This window comes from Coffea arabica, chromosome 7c (assembly GCF_036785885.1).
Source record: "Coffea arabica cultivar ET-39 chromosome 7c, Coffea Arabica ET-39 HiFi, whole genome shotgun sequence".
NCBI lineage: Eukaryota > Viridiplantae > Streptophyta > Magnoliopsida > Gentianales > Rubiaceae > Coffea > Coffea arabica.
In genome coordinates this window covers 17598050-17604698 of record NC_092322.1, presented here as the reverse complement: position 1 = coordinate 17604698, position 6649 = coordinate 17598050, and positions in this window count along the sequence as shown.

Genomic DNA, 6649 nt, shown 5'->3' with positions numbered 1-6649 from the left:
TGCAATAGATTTTTTTTTTGGAGGAAAATGAAAATTTTTTGGCTTACTATTGATATTTTGGATATTGGATATTATCGGTTATCCGTCCGAAATCTAATTACCAATATTCAATTTGTCAAAATAAATTTTGGATGGTAATTGGATGATGGTCTTGGAAGAAAAAATTGAAAACGTCCAATATTTTGTTTACTAAATTCCTGATTATTGATTGATGAACACCTTTAGTAGACAAGAATTAGGTTTTTTTTTTTGTCTAAGCAGTTAAGCATAGTGTGCACGTTATTTGCTTAAATCGAATTGAAAATGAATTCATCTATTTAACTCCAAAAAGGACTAAATCCTTCTAGACTCTCCATCTATTTTTTTTGGGGGGGGGGGGGGGGGTTGGTATTGGAGCGGCCGAGAAAGGGAGGGAGTTGGGCAAGGTAGTTTCCAAAAACATTTTCACATAATTAAAGGGAGATAATTGCAAAAAATTCAAAAACAATTAAAATTTCAGTGGAAATATTTGGCAATTTTATTGGAGGGGCCCCCTAAAACCATGTAGATTGCAATTATAGATACCAAATTTTCGTTCATATTCATCTCATGTAGTTTTGTTTTCATCTTATTTGCCAAATTTTTCTTGAAATTTTATCTTTTACTTATCTATTTATTAGTCATTTACTCAATTCATTTTAGCATGAATTTTCATTGGCATGTAGGTTTCTTTTAATTGAAGGAAAAGGAAAAGTTAAAAAAATAAAGGGAAAAATCCACTTTTCGTCTCCAAACTTTGACATGAAGACACATTTAGTCCCCAAACTTTTCGTCAGAACACATTGAGTATATGAATTAATGATTTTTTGCCACATTTAGTCAAAAAACGGGAAATTACTCAATTTGAACGGAGAAGACCACGTGGCCGTTAACCAAAGCCCAAATATCTGTGAAAACCAACAAAATAGAACCCACATTTTTACTCTCTCTAAACCGTTGCTTTTCTTCTCAAAGTTTCCCCCTTTCCCACTGGTTGAAATATTTCCATCCTTTGAGTGGAGCTTTCTAATTTGTGATTGAAGGCCACTGAACATGGAGAAAATGTCGGTTCAGAAGAAAGAATTCAACAATCGTGCATCCCCAAATTACGGTAAAATTTCTATCTTTGAAGTAGATAGATTGACTGAAAATGCTGGTTTGTATGGACACAAAGTGTCTTATGGTTGGGAAAATAGCAATTTTATAAGGATATAAACAAGTAGACAATTGCATGGATATATTAAGAGGAATGGTGGTTTAAATAGGGAAATTATTTTGTATGTTGAGATCTCATTCCATGAAATCTTTGTTCAACAATTAGGCTATGATCCATATCAGATTAGTGAGAATGAAGGGGCTGATGGTAATGACAATTTTAGTACACCTAATGCTGACCATAGAGAGGGAGGGAATGACAATGAGGCTAATGGGAATAATAATAATGATTGTGATTCAGAGAGTGAATCCTTCTTCTCAGCTAGGGCTGCAAACGAATCGAGTCGAATCGAGTTTTGGACTTAATGAGTCGAGCTCGACTTAATAACAGGTGAGCTCGAATTTGAGCTCAAGCTTGACGAGCCAAGAAAATTGAGCTCTAGCTCGACTCGACAAGGCTCGCAAGCTGTAGCTCGATTTCTGGCTCACGAGCAGCTCGAATTGTCAGCTCGTAACGTAGCTCGAATTTCTGACTTGTGAGCAACTCGTTAGCTCGAGTTTCTAGAAATTAATCTAATAAAAATAATAAATAATTATTTTTCTTAATAAATAATAAAATATTAGGGATATATATGTAATTTTACTATTAAAATAAAAAATATATATATATATACTCGAGCTAACGAGCAGGCTCGCGAGCTAATGAACTTAATATTTTGAGCTCGAACTGGAGCTCGAGTTCGATTTCGCCAGCTCGAGCTCGACTCTAGTTCGATATTGATCGAACTCGAGTCAAGCTTTGACTCGAGCCGCTCGCGAGCAGTTTGGTTCGTTTTGCAACCCTATTCTCAGCAGTGGACTCTAATTATATTATGACTGATAGTGATGATAGTAAGTTGCGTGACAATGTAGACAAAAATGTTGAATAGTTAAGTGTAGAGCACCATAAGAATTTTCAGAAAAATAAGCCAATTGAAAGTGAAAGGGATGACAATTTGGTGATGCCAGAGGACAATGATGTTGCCCCATCTTCTGAATCTGATTTTGAAATTGTGAATGAACATGATGATGAAAAAACTAGCACTAAATGTACAGTCTTCAACTCTAAAGATATTGACAATCCAAAATTAGAGTTAAAAAAGCTGTTCAGTAGTATAAATGAGTGCAAGTTGGCTATCACAAATTATAGTGTAAGACAGGGCAGACCATGTAAATTTGTGAAGCAAGTCAAAATAAGATTGAGGGCTAAGTGTAGAAGTGAAGGGTGTGACTGGCTTATTTATGCTAGAAAATTGAGTAGGGAAGGTAGTGTGCAAATCAAGACATTTGAGGACACTCACAAATGTGGTTTCACCTATGACAATCCACTTGTAAATTCTGGATGGGTTGGTAGAAAGTATACTGAGGAGTTTAGGACTAATCCTAAGGTAGATATGGAAATGATGCCAATTATATTGGCTTGTTAATACATCACATAAATTTCAGATTAGCATGTTATTGTTACGTACAAACAATTTATCTCACTATGCTGCTAGTCATCTTTTTGATGTTATTCTTATTTAGTCCAAATTGCCTTACTATCCTTCTGCTAAATCAAAGCAATTTCATTACCAAATTTTGTACAATATACAATGCAACGGCCATTCAAAACCAGAAGTAGGGGCAGTAGTACATAACATATGGATTCTAAATTAGACCTACAAATAGCTATTTCTACATTTACAGAATTGCATGCCATCATTTACAAGATCCAAAAGCATGCTATTTCTACGTTTACAAATTCAGTCAAAATTCTGCCCTACGAAAAAAACGAACCACAGTCATCAGCCCCCCTTTGGTAACTCATTCCAAGCTTAGTGCCAACTTTCCTTCTCTTACATGTCTCCCATTTTTCCCAGCAACAGATATCATAAGTAGCAGAGCCAACATCAGGATAATACAAATAATAATTTTTTCCCTTCTTCGACTTTTTTGAATTGTTTCCTCCATCCTATTTATCCTTCTCAGCAAACCTGGCATTATGCTCCTTCCTCTTGCACAGATTGGTTCATCAAGCCATTCAAAATATTTGCACCTATCCAGCCTCTGCAAATACAACCACATTCTTATAGTAAGGGCATTTCTACACTTTACTTACAAAAAATTACACTATGCTTACTGGCCATCTTGGACAATTATAGAATCTTCTTCCAGGATTATCATTTTGCCAAGAAGTTGCCAATTTGGGTCTTAATCTATACCCATAGACACGGCTACTGCTATTAGACGAAATCGACGATTCTAAGTTTCGTGACCTCATTTTAGGACAAGTACGAATTGAAGATGAAGTTTTGTTCCTTGATATGGTGGATCACTCCATTAACTCTATTGGATCGGAAAAGCTTTGTTGGATTACTCCATTAACTCTACTCTGAGAAAAGCAACTTTTCACTCCATTAACTCGGCGGGAAAGGGGGAAACTTGGAGAAGAAAAGCAACATGTTAGAGAGAGTAAAAATGTAGGTTCTATTTTGTTGGTTTTCACAGATACTTGGGCTTTTGTTAACGGCCACGTGGTCTTCTCCGTTCAAATTGAGTAATTTCCCGTTTTTGACTAAATGTGACAAAAAATCGTTAATTCATGTACTCAATGTGTTTTGACGAAAAGTTTGGGATTAAATGTATCTTCGTGTCAAAATTTGGGGATGAAAAGTGGATTTTTTTCAAAAATAAAAATCAAAAAGTGAAAAAAAGAAAATAAAAAAGAAAAGAAGTAAAAGAAGAAAAACAAAGAAAAAGAAAAATCAGTCAAAATAAGAAAAATTAAACAAAAACTAAGCCCAACTTTTCAAATAAAATAAAATAAAACCCAAAAACACCAAAACCTGAAACAAAAAGCAAAAGTTCTACAAAAGATAATAGACTCCAAAAGCCCAAAAAGAAAAGGAAGTAGAGGAAATGAAGGGAAGAAGAGCCCATGCCTTTTTTCCCCTTATATTAACAGACAGAGGATAAGGAAGGTCCTCATATTAAATTAGGGGTGAGCGATGGTACAAATTTAGTCAATTTGGTTATTTGACTTGTTAATCTTTAAACCTATTTCAATTCTAAATTAATCATAACTAAATTCATTTTACGTCCCAGTTGAATTCGGAAATGGTAATCCAAATAGGTTAACTTTTTTCAATGGAAAAGGAAAAACTTACAATGAAGGAACAAACAATTAGTAGTCATTTGTTCCCCTATACTTGATTATATCTTGAATTCTTGATCATTGATTTGAGGAACAAACAAACGTGATTAATTCAAATCAAAATGCAACTCGCTTGTGTAGTTATAAGCTTACAATTTACAATGATGAATGATTAGTGATAAGTGATAATTTTGCCAATTCATTTGTGTAGTTATATACACTTGTACAGTTATACATTCATTTGTGAAATGAGATTAACATGTAAATTAACTTTATCAAGTCACTTGTGTAGGTGTGTACATTTATACATACACTTATTTATGAAATGAGATTAACATGTAAATTATGTAATGCATTACACTTACATAATTGTTCTTATTTCTTACATTGCTTAAATGTTTAATTTACAAATTAATAACTTGATTAATTTCAATGGTGAAAGATAACACACTAATATGTTGACATGTAATTCCTATGCATTGTCTCAGTTGTCTATGGTTAAACAGGATTAGTGATTAGTAAATATAAATTCACATATGATATATTTACTTTTAGAGTTCGTTTGCAAGTTACAAGTTACATATTTAAATATTCAATAATTTAAACATGAATGATGAACTAATGTCTAATTACAAATTATGTTTAATATTTAATACTATACTTATATTTATTATGTAGTTATTATAAAAGGATAAGTGTTATAGTTAGTGCACTATTATAGTTATATTACAAATACTAAAGTAGTATATTGTACATAAGTATATATTATGATACTTATATGATGATACTATCTACTATTTACTATTTATAGCCTTTACCTATATAATATATTAATAGTATATAGCCTTTACCTAATAGTACATAGCATTTACCTAAATAATGCATAATTTGATAAACTAATTTGGTAAATGAATGCGGTAAAATAGTATCCTATCCTGTTAGGGTACTGTTCTATCGAATTTGAATTGGAAATTTGTTATTACCAAATTGAGAATTTCATTACATATTTCACACCATATTTGAATCCAATGAATTTTGGTTCATACCAATTCTGCACCAAAATAACCAATTTCAATTTGCCAAATTCTTTTTAAAATCAATTTGCACCGATTATGCTCACTCCTAATTAAATAACCACTACAAAGTGAGGGGACTCTCAGGGAAAGGCCCAAACGAGGGGAGGGAACCCTAAAATCGAAGAGCTGAAAAGGAAGCTAAGGCCAGCAACAGGCCACTCGTACTCCTTCGTGACCCTTACTCAAGATTCACTCCAAGAAAACCCTTATTCTAGTTGTCATTGGCTTCCTCTTTTTGTATGCCGGTGAAAACTAATGTTTGTTGCTAAACAATACCCCTCTATTAGATCATTTAGGAGCCCTATCTAGCTATGTTTTCAGAACCGGACCAGATAGCGACTCGGCCAAGGTCAGGGGTCAATGGGTTCGACCGGAGGTCGATAGGGGTCGAACCGGATGACGTCATAAATAAAAATTATTTAAAAATTAAAATATTATATATATCATATCTAATAATATATTGATATTAATAAAGGTATATTCATATATATTTGATGTTTCAAATATATTTAACAAGAAAATACAAAGAAATTAGAACAATCACGTAGCAATTTATATTATTTAATAAATATTAACAAGTTTAGAATTAAAATTATGAATTTAATTGAAAAATAACATCAAATTGTAGGACAATATTTATAAAGTATCAAATATTTGAGGTATACGAATAAGTTTTAACAATTTAGGGGGCCAAAACATAATATTATAAAGTTTGAATTTTTTTTAAAAAAAATTACTGTTGAACCGGAAAAATCGGTTTTTTCCCGGTCAAACCCGGATTTTGACCGGCTTTGACCGAGTTTTAAAATTTCCGGTTTTCTAAGTTGACTCGGACCGGCTACCTGGCCGGTTCCCTGTTCGATCGGTTCGACCGCCGGTCCGGTCCGAGTTTGAAAACAGAGCTACCTAGGACTCCTTCACTAAAGGGACAAAAATTTGCCAGTAAGGCAAAAGTTTATGGACTCAAATTTGCCAATAGGGTAAAAATTTGCATTGTAAGAGTCTAGAAACATGCTATGTAATTCTGGCATAACTATCTTATATGGGTCCACGTGATTAGAAGTTAAATCTAATATTTTTGTTACAAAGAGGTACACTGAGTTACAATTTATTGAATGGCTCTTTTACCATTCAGAAACGGCTACACTAGTAACCTTTCTTACCCCTTTCTCCGTAAAAGTCTAGGGACAAGCCGTCACATGACACCCAAAAATTGGCTGTCAATCAT